The 23,376-nt window shown below is 37.3% G+C and overlaps 1 long non-coding RNA gene across 2 annotated transcripts in view; it reads left to right on the forward strand.

Moving 5' to 3' along the window:
* Nucleotides 1–20,032, forward strand: part of LOC113460110 (uncharacterized) — a 31,199-nt gene extending 11,167 nt beyond the window's left edge. Inside the window, exons 5-11 of one of the 2 annotated variants that reach the window (XR_012578042.1) lie at nt 507–569; nt 3,196–3,469; nt 7,877–7,938; nt 10,977–11,080; nt 12,161–12,280; nt 15,866–17,615; nt 19,534–20,032. This is a non-coding gene — a long non-coding RNA (uncharacterized LOC113460110). The remainder of the gene's footprint in view (nt 1–506; nt 570–3,195; nt 3,470–7,876; nt 7,939–10,976; nt 11,081–12,160; nt 12,281–15,865; nt 17,616–19,533) is intronic. The other variant, XR_012578043.1, reaches the window with a different exon arrangement.
* The last annotated feature ends 3,344 nt before the right edge of the window (nt 20,033–23,376 follow it).

Genomic DNA, 23,376 nt, shown 5'->3' on the forward strand with positions numbered 1-23,376 from the left:
TTTCTGGCTACATTATTGTTAATAGAGAAAAATACATGTATTTGTTATATATATTTGTTTTATATATATATATATATAGATATATAAGTTGTAATTGTTTCTTAATGAATGAAGCAGCAAAGCCTAAATATTCAGAAATCTTATACCTTTACATCTTCCATGATATATTCATAATGACCAGATATAATTTCAAATAATAATTATTGATTTGCCTCTATAAATAATATTAGAATTTTGCAAGATATTCTATTTATTTATTTATAAATATATAGTTTTATTTGCAATTTGAATGGTTATACCTATTTAGGCTCTGCAGGAAGTAGGACAGGAGGGAAGAAAATTGTCTTATGGAATATAAGTGTGATGCTCAATGCCTAAAGGCTAAGGAAAGTTTTGATAATGTGGAATGCCAGATCACTCAGTAGGAGTCAGGTATTTCAATGCCACAATCTATAAATAAATAAATAAATAATGCTAAAACTTTTTTTTTTCTTCTTCTTCTTCAGGAAAAGCTTACAGGAAATGCATGCACTTAAATATTCAGGCTGCCATATGTCTGCTTATGGGAGGTAGGCAAAATTTAGAGGCTTCAAACAGTTTGTGCTGGAAGCTGATCAACACTCTGCTCTCCTTTGTTATCACAGAGGCAGCTCAGAAATGGGCTGACAGTTTTGTGCTTGGTAGGCACCTTTGGTTACACACACCAACCAGAGCTTTTCTGGAGGAATTTTGGGGCAGATTTGGGGTGGGATCACCACTTTCCTCTGGCCCATGAAACGTGTGTGTTTGAATGCTGTTCATGACCTGAATGTACTTGGCTCATATTTTCTTTGAAAATGGGGAGAAAGAATTACACACAAGCAGTTCTTTTCCTGACAGATCTTCAGCACTGATGTCTTCCTTTTCCTTCCTTCTTTCCCCTCTCTCCCTTTGGTGCAAGCCCTTATCAGTGTAAACACTCTCCTGATAAGTGCTGACATATAAACCTGTGTTAATAATGTTGCTCCAAGTTGCCCATCCTCAAACCTCAAAATAAAGTGCATCTTTTTTCCCTCCTCCCTCATGGTTTTTGGAGACTTATTTAGTGGTCAACTAGCTAAAATTAAACACATCAAGGAAATTGGCCACTCAGTGAAGTTGTATTTTATTCCCATAAAAACTCAGGCATCTAGTTCATGCCAAAATGCTGGTAAAGATAAATTCTCGTAGTTTTATGCTAAATGCTGGGAGCAAAACTAGATTGCCTGTAATCATCAAATTAAAGTAAAACTGCCTTATACTTACTAGGATGATTTAATGTACTATTTTTCTTCCTAACTTAGCAGTGGAACCATTTGTAAGGTGATAAAAAATGGGTGGCCTCATGTTTCTCTGGTTTGAAGAAGCTAATTCTGTTGAAAACATGCACATTTTTTTCACTTATACTAAAGGTAAAGCCCAAGAGATTTGGGACCAGCAAATTAATAGGTAGAACTGAACTGGAGTTGTGGTCAGAAGAAATTATCTGGGTGGGTTTGCTGTGTTTTTCACTATGAGAGCAAGTATCTTAATTTAATTGGAAGGCATTAAATAATTGAGTTGTATTTGCCAGTACAGAGTTTGTCAGCACAGTTGCAGTTATAACAGCCCCACTGTGTTGCTTGATAAATTGTTGTCTGCTAGGATTCAGAATAAACTGATTTAAAACCTGCCTCAGTCAAAAAAGCATAACAACTTTGTGTCTGTGGATTTTAGTGCAGATGAAAGGCTTATAAATATAAATCGGAGGTTTTTTCTGATCTTCCAAGAAGTAATATATTCAAAAAATGCACAAAAATTGAATCCTACAATAAAAGCAAACTGATCTTTAAAAAACTTTAAACACCTACTCAGAACAGAAATATTTCTCTCCAGATTAGATGGTGTTATTTGCTATTCTTGCTTGAGCTAGTTGCAAGAAAACTGTCCCTCATAGCAGTCCTTTATTATTTATACAAAATCAGGAAGGAAATGATCATACTCCAGTATCATTGCAATAGGAATTTATATTACCTAGTTATAGATAGACTTTTTTCAGTACATTAGAATAGAGAAACACCTTCCCATGTGTTTGAATGATTATTTAAAATGCTATATAACTCCATGGTTTGGAAGAAAATGCATATAGGTTTTCCTTTTCCATTTTCTCAGTCTCATTGCCTCCTTATTCTTTCATTTTAAAAATCAGTTTATTCATATAAGTTGCCAAAAGAATTTAAGGAAAGTTTGGATAAATTGTGCAGAGTTAATAGAATTGTGTGTGCTTGTGTTTGTGTGCAAATTTCACGCTCCTTAAGGGATTTATTGAAAACTTCAGGGCTGCTAATTCCCAGGGAAGTTTCAGACAATAAGGACATGACATTTGGGTTGTTTTCCTAATTCATTCTGGTCATGGGACCACAGAGTCATTACAAAATATGATGGCATCAATATGTTGTTTTGCTCAAGTAGCTCCATTTTAGAATACAAATAAAAAATTCTAGGTACGTCAGCTAAAACTGAACAAACTATAAAAGAAAATTCTGCTCACTGAATTCTCAACAAAAGCTGATATTAATAAAAGTATCCCCAGGGAGACAGTTTTTTGTGCAATTTCTTGTCCCTGGGTGTTTCAACTTATTAAAAGAAATTGTTTCAGATTTTCCTTCCTTCTGTAGATTTGTGCTCTAAAATATTCAACGACACAGTATTTTTGGTTTAAATAATATTTATTTTTAGCGGGTGAAAGAAAGAATATGACTTTTTCATACTAACTATTATTATTTTTTCTCATCCTTTATAGAGTGTTCCTTTTTTTTTAATGCCAAAGATCATCACAGAATTTTCTCTTTACATTTCTAGATGCTCTTAAAGTCAGCCAATCTGTTATCTCCAGTTGATCAAGCCAGACGGTTTTTTAATAGGAAATAAAAAAAAAATCTGTTTAATATGCACATATCATAATTTTCATTAAGCAAAATAATCAGAGGAGGGTCTGTAATATTGGCATTGCTGCAAACAAATACTGTGGTCCTAATTCTTTCTGTTTGACACTAAAATTCCTGAAGTCAATGAAGACATTAGAATATAATTAAGCATTAATTATTCTAATTATAAAAATAATGTAAACTACATAATTTTTCTTTTTTTCAGTATGATAGATCTTTGAGCAATCAACCCAAATTTTGGTTTTTACAGAATTTATTGAAGATGGGATTTTCCCCATGATTCTGACCTATTGGAAAAGGCAAGATTTAAGAGATGCTGTGAAGATTCCCCTGCCCCATCCCACCTGTGTGAACTAAGGAAGGATTGGCTGGAATTGCTGCCAAGGATGTGTGGAACAGCCAGGATCCATCTCACCTGGGTTTGACTGAGGAGTCTAACCCACCCACCCCGGGCAGCACAGGGATTTACACCACTGTGATGTCACTGCTACAACCACCTCACCAGCAGAAACATCAAAATCAAGGTAAAATTATTTTGAATAGGATGAAATTCTGCAGTTTTGCACAGAAATTCCTCTGTTTTGGATCTTGTCTACTGTTTTTCTTTATTAGTCTTAACTACTGCAAGTCTGTGTTAAGTACAGAAATAATTTTCTGATGAAGGACATAAAGTAGAGCAGGCACTCTGATAGCCCTGAGCCAGACTGAAGAGATTTAACCACCACTGAATTGGTATCCTGAAAAAAAGCAGTTCTGGTTCCTAAAATGACAGGATGTCTCTATAACACTGTTTTTTTGATGTGGCTGTGGCTTTGTAATGCTGTACATTGCAATCCTGATTGCCAATCTGTGGTAACACAGAAACTGCTAACTGCATCCAGGTAGGGCAGTGTTGCTTAAATCCCCACTTCTCAGCCCCAGAGCCATCTTTAAACTCTGTGTGCCTTTTGCTTTTGTTTTGTTTTCTTTTCAAACTGTTTGAAACAATGTGAGGACTGTGCTGCAGCTCAGCAGAGTGCAGTTCTATAGCAGAAAGCTCTGTCATATTTGCTCAAGGGTAGTGTGATGGCATATGGAAGTGCTTGAAATTGCAGAACTTGATCAGACAGTTTCTGAGGGTTATGCGTTGTGGAAAGAGCCAAACCTGGAACAGTTTCATTGCCTTGTCCATTTAGCAGCTCCTAGGGTGAGGAATCTTGGATAGATGTTTGGATTTTGTCAAGTAGAGAAAATGGCAAAGCAAAGGGTATTTATACAACCAACACATGGTGTGGGTGGTGACAGACTGGGGCCTGGGAGTAACTACACATCAACTTCAGAACAGCTGTGGGTCAGCTTGTCCCTCTCAGTGTTCCTGCATCCTTCATTTCAGATGATTTTCAGTTGTCAACTATTCTCTCATGCTTTCTGCACCAGCTGCTGAAGCAGCACAGATTTCCAAAGCCTACTGGCCCATGTGGAAGTGAAAAACTGCGTAAATCTCATCAGTGCTCTTGAAAAGCTTGGCTGTTTCCGTCAGCCTTCCTCTCCTCCTCACAATATGGTAAAGAATTAAGAATCATCTCTTCCTTTTTCAGTTGAATGGTTTGTGGCAGGGCCTTGTCTGAGAGGTAGTTTGGCTGTTGCATATTTTCTGTTATGATGCATGGAAATTTGACTTAATTTTGTACAACATCTTATTCTTCCCAAACTCCAGCAAACTGGATATTGAGGAGCTTGTCATCTGCTGTTTTTCAGTCTAGCCAGATGTGAGGCTCCATGTGGAAGTTTCCAAGGTTGCAGACCAGGGAAGGCACTTTCAGAGTTTGCCTTTTAGTTTATTTGCTTTGTATTATTGAAATATCCAGTCACAGAATAAAGCAAACTCTGCCTGTCTAAATGAGATTTGGATACACCACGCTTGTTTCTGTATCTCTCCTCTCCAAGTATGATATAAAGATAAATATTTAAGGAGATGCATTATCTTTTGCAAGGGAATGGTCCTTACTTTTCATCAGGATACACACCATATAATTTATCTCCTAATGATTACAATAGTGGCTGCATCTGGAGTGTAATAACACTACATTCCATCTTACAGAACAGTTAGGAGTTTTGATCTAGGGAATTCTAGAATTATTATTGAAATAAAGGCTCTATGGCAGGGAGATATTTTATTGTGCTGTTAAGAAATTATTTTTTTTCCCAAAAACATGGATACTTGGAAAAGCATCAGAGATTTTAGGCTGCCCGAACAGTAAACTTTCCACTAAATTTAGCCTGATCACAAGCAATGCTTTTATGGTGGCATTTTGTACCGTAATTGGTTTTAAAAGTTCATTAGAAGTTACCATGAAATTTCTTATGCTTTAAAAATAATAATTTGTATGCCAGTGTTTTGAATGTGTTTGGGTTTTGAAGTTTTTTCACCATTTTTCAAGGCTTCAGGGGTAGGAACTCCGTTTCCAGATTATTGAAACAGATAAGAGTCCTTGAGAGTGACAACCCAGCCATTGGAAAGGCTTTTCTTAATCTTGCTATTTAAAGAGGATTAACCTGTGGTTAGGAATGGGATTCAGTAGGTGGAAAGAGGGACAGAAACTTTGCATTGTAATACCTAAGAATGAATCAGTGTAATTTACTAAACTCAGGTACTGACAAAAGATTTTTCCCTCTGCTCCTTGCAGAGGAAAGATGGTTCCATGTGTCCTTTTCCCATCCTGATTTCAGTCTTCAATTTCAACAGATTGTAGTCTTCTACTGGGGAAAAAGAAAAATAGATTCATTAGTATTTCTAGCATCTGTATTCCTTATACATTTCTGTATGCATATGCCATTGCTACATTTAATTGAAAAATTAAGGTAGCCATTATCTCCTGTTCTCATGGCTTTTCTAAGTAAAATGGAAAACTTCTGATTGTAATTAAAACTTTGAAATATATCTTAAACTTTCCTTTTAAGTGAAAGTAAGTCTGCAGGCAGAACAAAGCTAAAAGGTTTCACAGATATTTTATGCCATAAAACAAACAAAAAAAAATCAACAGCATAAGTATTTTACTGCAGCTTTTACAGAACAATAGTTGGAAAGTCTAAAAAGGCTGATGACTATAATTATGGATGCTAATAGAATCAGGGATATAAAGAGAAAAGAGATAACCAAGAGATCTCATAAACATCAAAAATGCGTATCAGATCTCTTTAGAACTCTTAGCAGAAATCAATAATGCTAAAAAGGAATATAAGTCACTGTTCTATTTTCTTGTGAAGCATTGACCCTCACAAGCTCAATTTTCTATAAGTGAAATTTGGACAGAGTGTGGAACATTATTTGAAGGAAATAATTGGTGAGACAGCATGGTTGTACACCTGAAGTACATAAGTAGGAACATTTTAGCCTTTGAATATGTAAATGGGGCTGATAAGAGGACAAAGAGAGACTTTAACCAAAGTTCATGATGACAGTATGAAGAGCAATGATTTTAAGCTGAAAGACAGTAGCCATAAATGAGACTCAGGAAGAAATTCTTTGGCATAGGGATGATGAGATGTTGGCCCAGGATGTACAGAGAAGTTGTAGATGTCCCATCATTTTGAGTTTTCAAGGCCTGGTTGGATGGGGCTTTGAGTAACCCGGTCTAATGGAAGGTGCCCCTGCCTCTGACAAGAGGGTTGGAATAAGTGAGCTTGGAAGGCACCTCCCGACCCAAACCGTTCCATGATTTTGTTTTGCAGAATTACTTCTGTTTAGGATGTGTGGTTAAATCAACATGGTTTCAAATCACAGAGGTGTTCATAGACCACGAGGAAAGACAGCTGGACTTTTCTGTGAATATCATTTCCCAGTACTGCTGTTCCTCCTCCAACTATTTTGTTAAGAGAATCTGTCCTTTTTCTCTATTGCTTAACTGTTGCTGTCATATTTTCTGAAAAATATTTTTGCCCAGGATTTTTCTCCTGGGAAGCTGAGAAGCTTTAGAGAAAAAGGAAAACAATATTATCTCACTGGTTTCTCCTGTGTTTTGCTGCTTTAGAATGTGGTTGGAGATTGTTTATTTAACATGTAAATTGTTTTTATTTATTGGTCAATGATGGCCAAGCTGTGTTGGACTCTGGAGAAAGAGTCACAAGTTTTTCATTACTATCTTTTAACATTCTGTCTATATCCTGTTGTATTTTTTAGTATAGTTTAGTTTAGTATTCTTTATATAATATAATATCATAAGATAATAAATTGGCCTTCTAAAAACATAGAGTCGAATTCATCATTCCTTCCAACGACGAACGTCTCAGAAATTACCAAACTTAACAGATCCTGTGTTCTGGGCTCTGAACCTGCTCCCAGAGTCCCATCTGGACCAGCATTCCTGGTTATCTGTCTCACCTCTGACTTTCTACCTGGGAAGATATTACATGGGTGAGGCTGAAATTTGTGCACATTTGTGCTTCATTATTTCTCATTCTTGACATAATATGCACCTCAGCACTGCTAAGGATTTTTTTGCAATGTATGTGCCAGTTTTTAATCAGGTTCACTCAAGTCAGACACCTGAAGGGATTATTGCACTGCTGTTTTGGTAAACATTTTCAATGTGTTATAAGCTGGGTGAACACATCAGGCATTACATCAGACTCCCTGTTACAGTTAGCAAATAACCTCAAGAGTAAGATGACAAAACAGAGATAGTAAGAGAATTCTAGAAGTGGAAGATATGGAGATGGAAAGTACTTTTGGTGACATTTCTGCTGCACTTCAGTTTAGCAATAAGTTTGGTTGGTAATAGATTTTCATTCCCTTTACCTCTCTGGTAGGAATCAGAGAGGCTTTTGTTTCCATGGAATACAGTTCCTTCCTTGGCCTTACACAGTGGTGCTTGACTGCCAGATTGATTGAACACTATATTTTCTTCTGAGTTTTCAGTGATGGTCGAACCAGTTCCTATTCTTCTGCCTAGAATTTTGCCCGTGACTATTTTGCCTTCCAATACTCCCCACACAAGTGATTTTTGGTAAAAAGGTAAGATCATGCTACTCTCAGGGGTACAAAACCTGCCAAAATCAGCCAAAGTAATTGTTACTTCTTTATTCCAGGCCCCACAATCCATTATTTACCGTATTTGTCTTACTTAAAGTGAGCACAATGCTTCCTTTCCAGATACAAAAGCAATGAAACCATGATCTAAATTATTGCATCTAACACAAACAAATATGTGTTATTTTTTGTTACCATTTTCTTTCTGTGTCTATCCCACATCTCCATTTACTAATTTATCTATTTCTTTTTTCAATTTTTAAAGTAATTTTCTTCATGTAGTTGGGCCCCTTTGAGAGACAAATTCTAGCTACCATCAGTTCTTAATATTCTAGATTGTGTTTGCCTTAATTTTTGTTTCTGCTTTTTAATTGTTTTCAATTATGAAAAATGTGGATTAAATCTGTTTATTTAATCTTTCACTCAAAACTCAAAACCTTTAATTGCAATATTAATTCCCACTTGTATCCTGTAATTTCTCACAGTCTGCCACAGCAGTGCTTGGATAGGAACAAATGTTGCTATTAAGGAAGCAGCAACTTGAATGTTTTCAGTGGGGGGTTGGTAAAAAACATTTCACAGCTGGGAATGAACCTTTGACTTGTGTCTTAAAACTTAAATTAACCTAATTAAACCACTGAAGTTTAGACAAAGTGTCTTGCTCTTTGGAGATGTCTCATGAGAAGAGATTTTTTTTTTTCCTGGAGATTGCCAGTACTTTCAGAAGTGTAACATATACACGTTCTTCATCTCTCAACTTGCTGCTGCACTTCTGAAAGATAAGGGGGAGCAGGGGGGGAAATGAGGCATAAAGTGTCTTGAGACAAATTTGGCCTGAATTTTGCCTGAAAATAGATGTTGATTTTCATGCAATCATAATTTTTCTGGCAATTATCCATGACTATAACGATACCATTTAAATGTTCAGCCACATGTTTGGTGGTTTTCTGTAGAGATTGATAGATATTTTTCTTCTTGGAAGACCAGGCTTGCCTCATTCTTCCTTAAACCCACAGGATTTTTCTCAAGAGTAGAAATCAAGCAAACATTGGTTAATTTTTTAAAGTCCCTATTGCCTTGTTCTTTTAGTAGTCATGATTATCACTATGTTGTATTATTCTGATATACAAAATAAATTATGCTAATATAATTTTAAGTTCTCTAGTAATAAAACCACCTAAGGTTTTTTCCTTGTGTTACCTTGGGTTTGATTTTTTTTTTCCTCTGGGAAAAAGGCAAAATTTTTAAATTTTCTTCATGTTTCTATGAAAGGCTATATTCTGTCATGTATAACTTATGTTCCAAATAATTCCATTGACATCAGTTGAAATTTTCATAAGGGTTATCATCTTACACAACATGAGTTTTTCTTTAACTGATTTCATAGGTAATCCTACTGCTGTCACTTATGGTCATGACTTAGGAGCTATTCAAAATAAATTGCTTTTTTAATGTTTACTATTATGATAATTGTGGTTATCAGTGTGTGAACAAACAATTGACCATTAAATTCTGTCTCACTGTCTGCTCAGTTTGTTTCAGAATAGGGAACTGTGGCTAGATTTCAATTATTGTCTTGCTCAGTTCCTCTGAAAGAAGGAATTGTCAGTTCTAACTGGTAAACTGATTAACTAACCTGGTAAACTAGAGCAGTTCTCCTAGCAGAGGAAACATCTTTAATTTGTAGCTTTTGTTTAAAGCAGCAGTTTTTGTTTGATATTTTCTTTCAGATGTGGGATCTCTTAACTGAGGTTTTAGATGTTTTAAATAATTTTCTAGACATAAAGTTCAATAGCTAAAGTAGTACTTCCTTTTGCTTTTGTATTGTTGAATTATGTTTACCAAATTTATATTCCAGCTTGAGCAGAAAATATATCAAAATGATTTCAAATAATACTATAAAAAATCCTCCCTGGCATTAGTTAATTCAGTCTCTGGTCTTTTTTTTTTCTGCTGCAAAGTCATGCCTGTTTTTTACAATCATAAACTTTAATCTGATCTTGTTACACCATTCTTTGTCTACCATGGGCTTGCAAGCTGGCTCTGACACTGACTACATTACTCACAATTGCCATTTCTTTCCATTTCCAAATTCCTTCTTCTTTTAAATGAGCAATAAAAGCTAATGCCTGACACTTACCTTTTACACCTGTGCAGTAAGTCACCTAAAGCTGTAAATGGAATCATCCCCTTCAATTGCTACTTTCTTCTTTTTTGCTACTTTTGGTCGGCTTTCTATCTCTTTACAAAACCCTCCTGTTTTCCAAGTTCAGTTCAGTAGATATTGAACACCAATGCATAACATTTCAAATCATGCTCAAGGATGGTATAAGTAACAGCCATGTCCGTTTATTTCTTCTTTTCAACTATAGCTGCAATAGCATGAGCAATTTCTAGTAACTGTGGGGTGAGGAATGGGAGAGGGATGTGGATGGCCATGACTGTCATTTCTTGGAATTGTGTTACATATTTATGTCCCAATACAATACTCAATTATCCAGCCCTTTATGTCCAGCATAACTTAGGCCATTACACAAGAGGTTTCTGGTAAGACACACAGGAGATATCCTATTAAAGATGCCATTTACTCCATTAAGGGACTCAGGTTTTTAATGGCCTTATGAATCAATAAAACTTGGGACATTTGGGTCACAGGATCTAGAACTATGAGCTTCATTGTTTTCAAGGCAAAGGATTAGATTTGAGTTCATTAAAAACAGCTGCTTCTAATGAAGGACTGGCTATAGAAGCAAAAATTTGTTTCTGTCCCCCCCCTGCAAGTTTATGCTGTTTGACTTTGTTTATCCAAAGTAAAAGATTCCATTAAAAGTATTACTTTAGTTCCTCCAATTACTTGAAATGTAATTAGAGGTCTTCCTTTAACAAATGGAAACATTAGTGTATTTCCTGCACCAGGCAGTCCTAGCAGAGAGAGAGTGGAAAGACAAACCACATTTTGTGGCTAGCACATCTTGCAAAATATTGTTAATTGTTATATGAAATATTTTTTTATTATTTTCCAGGGGTCCATAGCAAGCTTTGGACGATGCTCTTGAGCACATGGCTTGATTCTTGGGGCTGTTTTGTGCAGGATCAGGTGAACTGAGTGGGTCCCTTCCAACTCAAGGTATTCTGTGATTCCAAGCCTTTCCTCGCAGTGACATTTCATTGCCAATAATGAACCTTGAAGAGTTCACAGTGACTGTCACATTTTTTGTGTTGTGCTTTGGATAATGGTTACACAGAGCTAAGCACCTGGTTCCAGAGCACTAGACATGACATTTACCTGACTTCTTGGCTCTGTGGAAGTCCAAAACCTAATATGTGGTGTGTTTAAAATGGTAGACTGGATGTCAATTGTCAGCTAAAATTGGTGGTATGTGCTTGGCTCTATCTTTTCTATAATCACTCCTTCTATTTTAATTTTTTTTTATTTGAAACTTTTCTGTGATCTCCAGTTGTAGTCAATGTCTCTGTGACTTCTCATTCATCTTGAGTTTGTTTCTTCTTGTTTAATTGATATTCACTTCAAATGCATATTTGGGCTATCCCAAAATTTTAGGGGTCAAGGCATCAAGGTAGGATAGTCTATTGATTGGGAAGATTTTCAGCACATATAATGGGAAAAGCAGCTGTCAGACCCACAATTTCAGTGGTCCAGCAATTTAGACAAATATAAATGTATTTCAGTCTCTCTGAACTGAAAACTTTCAGGGAAGACCACTTTCATCCTAGCTGAGAATTCATCAGGACAGTACAGTGACTAGAAGATTTTATGGTGTGAAGGTTGAAGCTCTGAGCAGAAAATAAGAGGTTTTTGCAATGTACTTATCCCTGACAGGAAGTGCCTCTTCCCAGCAGTAGTTGTAGTTTGCATCACAGTTATAAAGTTTTAATATTAATGTGCAAAGTAGGAAGTTATGTAAGATGTCAAATTTGCATTTCTCTCCTGCTTTGAAACCTGCTTACCATTTCCCTTAGCATTACAACAGCACATAGTTTTTGCTCCTTTTTTGCTTCTTTCAAATCAAGATTTCCATCTATTGATTTCTTTTCATCCCTCTTCCCCAGTATATCCACTGCCTTAAAAAAAAACAGGCAAACCCCATCCCTCATGAAAATAAAAAAAAAAAAAAAAAACAAAATAAATATGAATACTGTAGAAACCCTTTATTTTCACTGTGGTTTGCATTTCTCTTACATACAGATAATCTATGAAACCAGTGCTGGATCTCTTGTTGTAGAGCTCTAAAATTGTTCATGATAGAGCAGTGCAAAATGCTCCATGGAATTTGTAAGGGTATGACCCACATCAGTCTCTCAGCCTGTAAGTGTTTTCTTTCATCTGATTAATCAAAATCAAGTTGCTTAAACTTTCTGGCTTCTCTGAAAGAAGCAAAGATTTCTCATGTTTCTTTTTTTTCCCTTTCCTTTCATCAAATGTCTGCAATGCCATTCTGCAGTTTATACAGAAACACTGAACCTCATCAGTTAAGTTTATTATCCCAGCATGATTTGAAAGCACATATTACTCAGATGCCCATTTTTTTTAGTGTCTCAACTGTAGGGCATAAATGGGAAACGGGTCCTATACCAGCTCCTGTTTCTGAAGGTTCAATAACAAGTTTTTATGGTAAATTAGGACTGATTGTTCACAGTAAATCTCTACAGTCTACTAGTAATTAGACATGATTCACACAGATGCACAATCTTTGTATTCAACAGTGAGGCTGACCTCATTTGCCTCATAGTCATTTTTACATATTTATAGTCTTATCAAGAATATTATGTATTTTTCTTTCTTTTTTTGCCTTCAGTTACTGTTAACTAGATTTGGGAAGGATTTGTTATATTTAGAAGTTGAGTAGCAAACAAGATAATATACAGCAATTAAATAAAGCAAAAACAAAACTCCAAAAACCAACACATAAACAATAGAAAGGTAAATGCCAGAGGTACCACTTCAACAGTGGTTGAAGTTATTTATATATAATAAACTCAATAAGTTTATTCTAAGGCACAGCAACACCCAGGCATAATGGTGATTACAGCCTTAATGGGCTGGTTTGATTGCTTATTTGAGAAAGCTCCCTGTTTTACATTAAATTCTTGAAAACTATTTAAATATTGATTGAAATCTCTCAAATGGGTGCATAGTAATCCCATTCTTTATTGTCTTCATTGGTTTCTAATGACACATTGTTTACAAAATCAAAAAGAGCAGTTTTAGCTCTATTTATTCCTTATATCTCTCTGCTAAATATGCACTCTTAGCTTGACTCTCTTTTGTTGCTGTCTCATGTTGCAAGTCAGTGTTTTAAAGATTGGGATTTAAAAGGAAATAATATCCCATTGAAATTTCATTGCCTCAGAACATATGTTCAGATATTTCTAACAGCCTTCAAACTAAAGGAGAAAATGTTCTTAAAGGAGGCACATGTCTTCAAAGTGATCATCCTGAAGCTACAACTTGCTTTTGTTTTAGAGTAGGATGTTTATTTTATGTGCTTGTGGTCTCTTTGTTACCCATTTTGACCCCTGAAATGGGAATATATGAATCATTTACTATTGTATTTTTAGCTGTTACTACACCCACAAGACTTTTTATTATCAGCAAGAGTGGAGGTATTAAAGAGATTTGTGGGCCTCAGAAGGCTCAAAGCACAGTAGGGATGAAATTACAAAATTATATTGTTATAAAATATATTTCTAAAACTGTGTGCAAAGGCCCGGTGTTAATGAAAATAATTGATAGCAAATACTGATTTCTTTTTACCAACAAAGCATTTTTTTCCTGAGTAATAATGAGTCTCTTTTTAGTAACAATAGGAAAAAAATGAGTCTCATGAATCATTTATGTGGCCTCATTCATTGCTATTATTACTTCTGCCATCAAATATTTTGGGAATTCAGCCCCTTTTTCTCTCTGTCTTTACATCTTATGTAATGGCCTTTCTTGTGCTTTTCAGAAGGAAAATTGAACTTTCTTTTCCTCTAATGTACAGAAAAGTACCAGATCTTCCATTCTGATTCTGAATAAATGTTCCTGTTGCTGAGGCTTTTAGCTGTAGGAAGCCATAAAAGATGAATAATTGCTAAAGGAAAAACAAGATAGGGGAAGTAAAACTCAATGTGCAGAAGGAATCAGTTTTCAAAAGGTCAACATCTTCAGCACAAGATTTGCCTAAATTGGACAATTCCAAAATATTTTAGCTGTCAGTTATTCCACAATACTCAAAATACACAGAAAGTGCACTGAAAGTGCCATGCCCATGTAGTCAGTTTAATTTCAAGTAACATTTGGTAATGTTTTAAGCAAGACAATGAGTGTCAATAGATTCTGATTATATTGTATTTTAAGAGCCTTCAAAAAAATTTCTTCTTCTGCTCTAATATTGTCAATATGTCCCTCGCCTTCGCTAATTTCCAACTCAATGTGAAATTGCTGTTCCTACATTCAGGTTGTATTTCTGGTTTATATTTTCTTAGTGCCCTTGTAAATATTTATTTTACATATTTAGGTCTTGAAAATTTCTGTGCTGATAATCCAGAATCAGCTGAGGTTGGCGGTTTTATTAATGGATAAATACAGTAGATAATATTAGGGAGCTAGAAAATAGCCTTTTTTTAAAATGAGCCATGCTGAGCTCAGTACACTACCCCAGAGTCCCAAAATGTAACACACATTACAAAGATGATCTCTGTGTAAATATTAATGTTAAAATTAAGATGGGTTTTGTTTTAGTTCTGCTTTGGTGAGGTTACACTATGACAATTGCAACTTTTAATTGTTTTAGATGCATATAAATTTGATTTGGAGAACATTGGTTGCTCATTGAAAAATACATAATATAATCTCTCTATGCCTCAACTTCTCCTTTTAGAGAATTTTTATGAATTTTTTTTTATCCCTCTTATAGTTTTGAACGCTTTTTTTTTTGGTGAGTGGCATTACATTCACGTCAAGTGACATGCTCACAGTAAAGTTTTTATGTAAAAGTTATAGCTACAAAAACTAGATTCTGCCTCTTCTCATAGATAAAATGTGACATCTTTCAGAAGGAATTAACTCCAATGTTTAGCTTTATCATAATTTTTGAGTTAAATAGCTATTTAGAATATTAAGAATTATTGCTTTTGCCTAATACAGGAACACTGATAATAACCAGAACCATTGTGCTTTTGTGTGCACAATATGACACCAAAGTTGGAAGTTGTGTACTTTAAGCAGAGCCACACAGTATCCTAAGATATAGCCTAAGATAAAGCAAACTCTTTATCTCACAGTGTTTCAGTGATGATTTTTCTTGGAAACTATAATAAAATATGCACTTTTAATCAGATGATCTATTACTGAAGTGTTTTCCTAGTGGACTTAAATGAAGGAATTAACACATCTTGTAAATTACTTTTTTTTTTCTATATGATGTACATTATATGGTAAATCATATGTTTCATAGCATAAGTATGACCTGAAATAGGAAAAAAAAAAAATCAATGTGGATAAATGAAGGAAAATTATGTAAGTCTAAAAAACTGCTGAAGCTATTCAATCACTATTTCTTTCCTTCTCTTCTAAAGAGAACCTCCTCTAGTCTTTTAAATTATAATTGCAATAACTATATCTAACAAGGGAAACTTAAAATATAGTTAACACACCTATTTACATTGAAGGAAAAAAATAACAGTGTACAGATAAGTCAAATCTGTACATAGTCTCATCATTTTTCAGTCCCTTCTGTTGCATTTTTTTAGGTGTTGTTTGTTTGTTTGTTTGCTTGGGTCTTTTTATTCTTTCTTGGTCAGTTTGGGGTTTTTTTGCAGGCTGTAGACAATGTGTTAAGTTAGTGGATTTTCAAGCTCTGGAAAGCTGCCTTGCATCTCTATTCTAAAGCACGATTGCTGTTTCCAGGCAAGCAAGAAGCAGAGAAAGAGGTGACCTTTGCAGCTGCCATTTTGAAAAAAAAAAACTCTTCAAAGGTTGTTAAGGGAGAAGCCAGAAACCTGGGACGGCAAAACAGAAGGAAATGAAAACCCTCAGTGCTGCAGGGAGAGGTGTTTTGCCAAAAGATGGTGGCAGCACATCCTCTGCTGGATTTGTGTGGCTCTCTGGGCACCAGGAGCAGCAGGAGGGCATGCTGAGATTGCTTGTGGTGCTGGATGACTCACTGCAGACAAGATGAATGATTCTAAGGCAACAGAGTCCAGCATTTTAATCTTCCCACCAGTCTCCCAGAGACTCTCGTTGCCTTCAGCACTGTGTGGAAACAAAGGTTTCTCTGGGATTCTGATTTCCTTTTCCAAAACAGGCCCTCCCAGCAACTCAGCAGTGAGATGTTAAGAATTTAGAGAACAAGATGTAAATTTCTTGGAAGAGATTGCAAGAGACATGAAATGACTGCAGCTGCCAGAGACAAAATGTGCCTGGATTGATGGGACACCCCTGCAGCATCCCACACATGGCCTCAACTCAATATTCTAGGACAGGGAAACCAGCCCAGGACTGGGTAGTAAAAATCAGGGCTCTGGGAAAGGAAAACACTTCTTCAGACACGTATTCTCAAACTGCCAGCACTTAAAATAGCAATCCTATAAACCTTAGCAAGGATGATCCCATTTTATTAAGGTCAGGTGGAAAATCAAAAGCCCCTATTAGGAATGATAAGAGACAGCCAGAGTGAGCAGCACTGGAAAGATAACAGAAGCAAAAAGCCAACATCCCAGCCACCTAGACTTCCCCAACACAGACCAGGGCTGGACCTGGTGGTAGTGAACTCCAGGTTTGTTGCGTTTCTTCCTTCTGCAAAAGTAAAACCCCAAAGCCTGTTGGAGAATTTTGCTCAGACATGGCTTGAAGGAAAAAAGGCCATGAAAATATCAGCTGATGGAGAAGTAAAAGGCAGCTGTAAGCGGCTAATTCTCAAGCTTATTTCTCAGGCATGTTTTTGTAAACAGCAAAAGTTCTCAAGCCTGTCTTCAATAACAAGTAAATACCTTGTCTTTGGATAAAGTATGGGAAAGCAAAAGTGACAAACATGGGGGCCTTGAGAACCTTTCATATCAGGGTGAGAACACAAATCTTGGTTTCAGTAACAAACCACGGGTATTGAAAACAAAAGGAGGGTTTGGTGTTTAATCTGTGACCTATGATGAGCTCAGATTTTGCAATATGTATGAGCTTAATTAACACTGTTATAAAATATGCCTGGTGAATCAATAAATCGGAGTTCGATGCTGATCAAAGGATGGGTCATCTCCCTTCGCTTTCCATAAAAGCCCACACAGCCCCCAGCTCTCCTGAAGTGCACAGCCAGGTCATCCTGCAGTGTTCACTCTCCCTGTCCTCTTGGAGCTGCTGCCTGAGCTGTTGAGTGAGGCTTTGCCACCTGTGAAGAACCACACAAATTAATTCTGGTTGCAGTGGCCACCTGCCTAGGGATACTTGAAGCTGTTGTTATTCAAAACATATGTTCTGTGCTGTGCCTGAGTCACCAAATTTAAATTTGCCTTTTGTTGATACAAGCTTTGTTTTCTGAGGCTTTGAGATAGCTGGTGGTGCTTTGTCTCATGGGACAGAGGTCTCCAGGACAGCATAAGGGACATCTCCAGAGGGTTTTGAGCAGAAAACATGTTTCTCTTTGATGTAGAAGAAATTAAACCAGGTAAGTTAAAAACCATCCTAGAGAGTATAAACATCTAATGATTCAAACTGCCATAGTTTTATCCATAAATGACAACATGAAAAATAAATTAAAAATAAACAAAACCAAACCCCAAAACCACAACCCACATACCAAGAAAGGAATCTCAAAATTACTCTTAACTGCTGAGCCAACCAAACCCCTACTTCTGTTCCCAACAATGTTTTACATCTCCATCCAACACCTCATACAAGTGTTTGTGTCCCCTCAAAATAAATCTAGTAGTTAGGAAAGGCTATTGATTCACAGTTGTGAAAGATGTATAAATGAAGATGTCTTACAGGTAAAAGAAACATCTGTTCACTCTGCTATAATACAGTTCTCATTAAGGGGTACTCCCACAGCTTTTAAGCACAGTTCAGTAATGTAGGGATAAGGCAGAAAGTGCATGGAGGAGTTTGACAGCTGGAATTCAATATCAGCCATGAGTTTCCAATGCATGGAGGAATTGCAACAAGGTCTCCAATCTTTGCAAGCCAAGTGTCACAGCTTTACTCTGACCCTACCTAAAAGCATGAGCTGGTTTCAGGTTGAGGTGAGATTGTGTTCTGAATTTGGGACATGAGTTACATCCACAGAATTTGCCCTAAGTATAAATTCATTAGTAGTAGTAGGTCCAGGAGAGACATCTTAATCTGGACACTCCTGGCAACTTCAGCATCCTCTCCCTCCAGCTTGATAATGCAGGACAGGGAACTCTGCTTCCCTTCCAAGGAAGCTGAATCTGCACTGAAATAAAAAGTTTTTGTTACAGCCAAAGAAGAAATTGTACATTTTGCTCTTACCTTTCGGTTAAGAGCACAAGGTACAATTGCAAGTATGACTAAGCAGGCAGATTTATGCTGAAGAAAGACCTCAGAAAAAGGAGGGTTGGGGCTTAGAAAGAATTAAGGAACAGCTGAGTACTCCAAAAATACAGTATTAACAATCTCTACCAGCAGCAGTATTCGTGTGGCAGAAACTCAGCTTTCTGTTATAGGACCCAGTTGCTATAGAAACTTCCAACTGGGAGCTAAATAAAGTAATTTCTATGCTAGTGTTGGTGTCTGTAACTTCAGCACCTGATGCTAACCAAATTGTGCTCAATAAACAAATTTAAACCCTAAAAGCCTGCAATGAGTTCTCAGTGTTTTCTATACAACTGATTAATCCCAATTGATCTTGGCTCAGAACTCAAGAGCTTGAGAAATCATAGAAACAGATAAAAGACTACTCAGGACAAATATGTCTCTCCCTTTATTTTTTTTTAGCTTATTTCCTCCTTCTCCTACACACCACTTTCTCCTGTCTTAGTGGTTTGGGTTTTTTTTTATTTTGAAATTACCTTTTTCATGGCTAATTTCATAGTTAAGCCTGGCATCTCTGATCCTCTTTTGGCAAATTAATTTTGCATTAACCTCTGCTCTTGCATCTCTTTCATATTTCATTAAACATTTGCTTCAGGTTAAAAATTTGAGGAGCAATGTTAACAGCTGAGTGCAGGTCCTTCCTTCTAGATCTCCAGTGCAGGGTCTCAGGGATGAGGCACAAGGGACAAGTTTGCAGAAGCCTTCACAGGAAAGGGGAAAAGTGGGAACAGTGAGAAATTCTCATCTCCCAGGGACCATGGGCATAGGTAAACCTGGTGAATCCAGATTCTAGGGATTCTGGGGTTAGAAACATCTTCTCTTAAGAAAGGAGGAATTATTACTGTTGTTACTGTAGCACTTTCCTGTACTGACTAGGAAACAAGAGAGCACCCCAAGCATTTCAATATGCAGACTCTATTTCTGTGTGGCATTAAATACAAGTACAGTTTATTAGAATAAATAACCCTGGTGCCATCAGGTCATGTAGAACAGATTTAAAAGTTTTCAATGTTTCTTTCTTACTGTTTTAGAAGCTGTTTGAGTATTTCTGCAACATCTGGCAAGACAGCAAAAGTTGAAGCTACAAATGTCACAGAGCAATAGCAGTGACTGCCCTTCCTTGGACAGATTGGCCCTTCTAAGGATGTGAAGGAATGGACTGAACACCTGGGAGACGTGGCATTTCTGGGAGCAAGAAGGAAGAAGAGGAATGCAGCAGTGGTGGGAGGTGGAGGTTTTCATCAATCCCAGCCAACGTGAGCAGCAACAGCAGCTCTGCCTTATCAATGAGAGAGGAACTGGGGACACTGAGTGGGCAAAGGGGGCAGGGCCTGAGGGTCCCTCACTCTAACCCAGCGTGCAGGGTGAGACCCAGGGGAGGCAGAGGTGAGCAGGAACAGCTCAGCAGCTGCTGGAGGAGAAGGACACGTGGCAGAGTGCGACCGTGTTCACAGGGGTTCTTGGATGAGGGAAGAGATGAGGATCTGACTCCATGTTTAAGAAGGCTTGATTTATTATTTTAGGATATATATTACATTAAGACTGTACTAAAAGAGTAGAAGAAAGGATTTCATCAGAAGGCTAGCTAAGAATAGAATAGCAAAGAATGATAACAAAGGCTTGTGGATTGGCTTTCTGTCCGAGCCAGCTGGGGTGTGATTGGCCATTAATTACAAACATCCAACATGGGCCAATCCCAGATTGAGATGCGCCTGTTGCATTCCACAGCAGCAGATAATCATTGTTTACATTTTGTTCCTGAGGCCTCTCAGCTTCTCAGGAGGAAAAATCCTAAGGAAAGGATTTTCCATAAAAGATGGCTGCGACAGCAGAGCCGCTTGGAGGAGCCCAGGGCTGCCACTGCACAGCACCCACTGGAGCAAGAGCAGCTGTGGCTGCTGGCACAGGGCTGTCCAAGGCCTCAGGAACAGGCTGAACTCAGGTCAGGGCTTGAGCAGGCTTTGGCAGAGGTAAACCAGACCTTATGGTGCCTCTGTGACATGTGGTGGGTGGCTGGGCTTGGGCAGGGGGTGGCAGGCAGCTGCGGTGGCCAGTGGCATGTGGTGGCCCCCTCTCGTAGGCTTTTGTCACAGATATCTTTTATGAAAAATCCTTTCCTTAGGATTTTTCCTCCTGAGAAGCTGAGAGGCCTCAGGAGCAAAATATAAACAATGATTATCTGCTGCAGTGGAATGCAACAGGTGCATCTTTGATTGGCCCATGTTGGTTCTTTGTAATTAATGGCCAATCAAAGTCAGCTGGCTCAGACAGAAAGTCCAAGACAGCTGCCTTTGTTATCATTCTTTCCTATTCTATTCTTAGCTAGCCTTCTGATGAAATCCTTTCTTCTATTCTTTTAGTATAGTTTTAATATCATATATATCATAAAATAATAAATCAAGCCTTCTTAAACATGGAGTCAGATCCTCATCTCTTCCCTCACCCAAGAACCACTATGAACACCAGCACAGGAGTCAGTGCGATGATACCATAATATAAAACTAGCTGGGATTTAGAAGAGCTGCACTGTTCATATCTTGTCAGAAACAATGTGTGTGGGATGTGTGTGCATCCCAAATATCCATATATCTGTAACTGTGCATGTGAATACACAGGCATTTGTGCATATCTATGCGATGCCCTGCTCAGTGCATCAGGGGAATGGCTGCTCAGAACTGAGCTGACTCCTGTTGCTCGCACCATGGCCAGGCACTGAGGAGATCGCTCTGAAGTAAATATGATCCAGCAAGACATAAAAGTTGTGTTTGCAACCCTGCAGACTTCAGTAGAACCTACCCACAAGCAGAAATGCTCACATATGCTCAGATGCTGTTGTTGAATAAGAATGAGCTGAAATTCACACATTAAATTAGACCATACTTAGCTGCTGCCGCATGCAGGAGATGCTTCCAAGCCTTTGGATGACAAAGGAGGCTGTGAGGAGGAGACAGGGAAGTGTCATTAACTATTTACTCCCTGTAAAAAGGGACTTGTATTGGGGGAAATGAGGAAGGTGAGGATCCTAAGATGGGGAGGTCAGACTTGCTAAGCACAGAAATATAAGTTGTTAAAAACAAGGCACAGGTAACTTTGGAGGGAGGCAGTTTTTCTTAGTTCTAAAGGCTAAAAGAAAAGAAAATGGAGAATTTTTTTTTCTGATTGAACTGTAAGACATACTTGAGTCTTTAAGAAGCCTTTGAGAGTCTTGCTTTTCATGAACCCTGATTTTAAGAATTTTCTTCATTTCAAAAACTGACACTCAATTCTGATGTCTGGTATTATTTACAGTGTCTATTCTGTTTGCACAAATTTATGGAAGGCTTGAATGGATACTTAAGTAAAATGCTACAGATGCAAAGCTACCTGTTTTCATAGAAATGTTGCTTTTTATCTTGCTGTTTTAAGAAGATCAAGTCCTTGTGCAATCCACATACACAGTGAGTCACAGCTGAACTTCCACACTGTTCTCTTGTGTTTGCTACATGCTTTGCAAATAAGCCAAAAGGGCCACACTTCAATGCCTTTCAGAACTGGAAAACTAAGTTTGTAACTCCTTTTCATTGCTTCTTTTCTCTTCCTTTTTGTTCCTTGTTGTCTCTCAGCCTCTCCAATCACCATTATATCATTCAGTGAGTGGGGAATGGCATTGTTTATTTCTTCTTTACAAAAGTTTCTGGGAAACTTTCCTTGCTCTTGTTCTTTGTCGCATATTTTTTCTTTATAACACTATTTTTTGTAACCTGAGAGCTCTTGTAGAGAATAGCTATTTCAATTTGCATTCCTGACACATAAGATCTTCCACTAAAAGTGTTTGTGCTGCAGAGCATCACAGAATTCCCTGTGATGCATCTCCCTTCTGGCAGGATCCAAGCTTCCAACTACTCTCACAAACCCAGAAAGCTGCAAGCCGCTCTCTTGGCTGCCATATATCTCAGGATCCCGAAGCCAAGCCTTGAGGTCTTTTTCTGGTGAAGCTACAAGGAGAGACAGAACCATTTTTCTTCCAAGGGTCCTGCTCAGGCTGTGTGCAATGAGTTTCATGCAAGGAGATGCCTGTGTTGGCAGAGACTGACTGAGTTTGGTGAGTTCCTGATGAAGCACAAAGGACTCAACCTGGAGAATTCTTTTTATGAAAAAATAGCAGAGACACTTCTCACTGCAGCATTTTAGCCATGATAACAAATTATTTAGAAGTGTAAGAAATCTTAATAATCAGTATGTGCCTAGACACTGTAGAAAGAGGCAGGCTGTGCTGGTGACTCACACAATTTGTTGTCTCTGATTTCTCCAAGTTTCACAAAGGCTTCTCTTACCATTCTTCCTCACCAATCTAAACAAAGTGATTAAAGTATAAATTGTGTGGTAAAATAAATTGTGGCCTAAAACTTACTAGGATATACATGCCTGCTTATTTTACATGCACTAAGGGTCATTGCAATGATTGCTTACAGCATATTAACTTTGGCATGTGCATAATTGTTCCCAGGATCAGTGGAGAACAGGTCATCTTTCAATACACAGGAAGCTTAATGAGGGATGAAAAGTTAAAGTCCAAGATCTGAATTGCTCTAAAATTTGGGATTTCAGAATATGTATCTAAGGGTTTGCAGGTTACCATCACTATTTTTTCTGTGAATTTCAGCAGAAAATTCTAGATAACCATCTTAATATATTGGCTTGCTCACTGTTACTTTATGCAACAATCTGCTGTACCTAAGCATATTTTACGTTAGAGAAGTGATTGACTTTTATAAAGAGAAAAAGTTATTTGGGGACATAAAGTTTTATATAAAACAAGGTTCAGGTTCTTAAGTGGGAAGATGATAGGAAATAATTACTAGATCTTTGTGAAAAGAATTTCCTCTGGTTTTCGT

This window comes from Zonotrichia albicollis, chromosome 2, assembly GCF_047830755.1.
Source record: "Zonotrichia albicollis isolate bZonAlb1 chromosome 2, bZonAlb1.hap1, whole genome shotgun sequence".
Taxonomy (NCBI): Eukaryota; Metazoa; Chordata; class Aves; order Passeriformes; family Passerellidae; genus Zonotrichia; species Zonotrichia albicollis.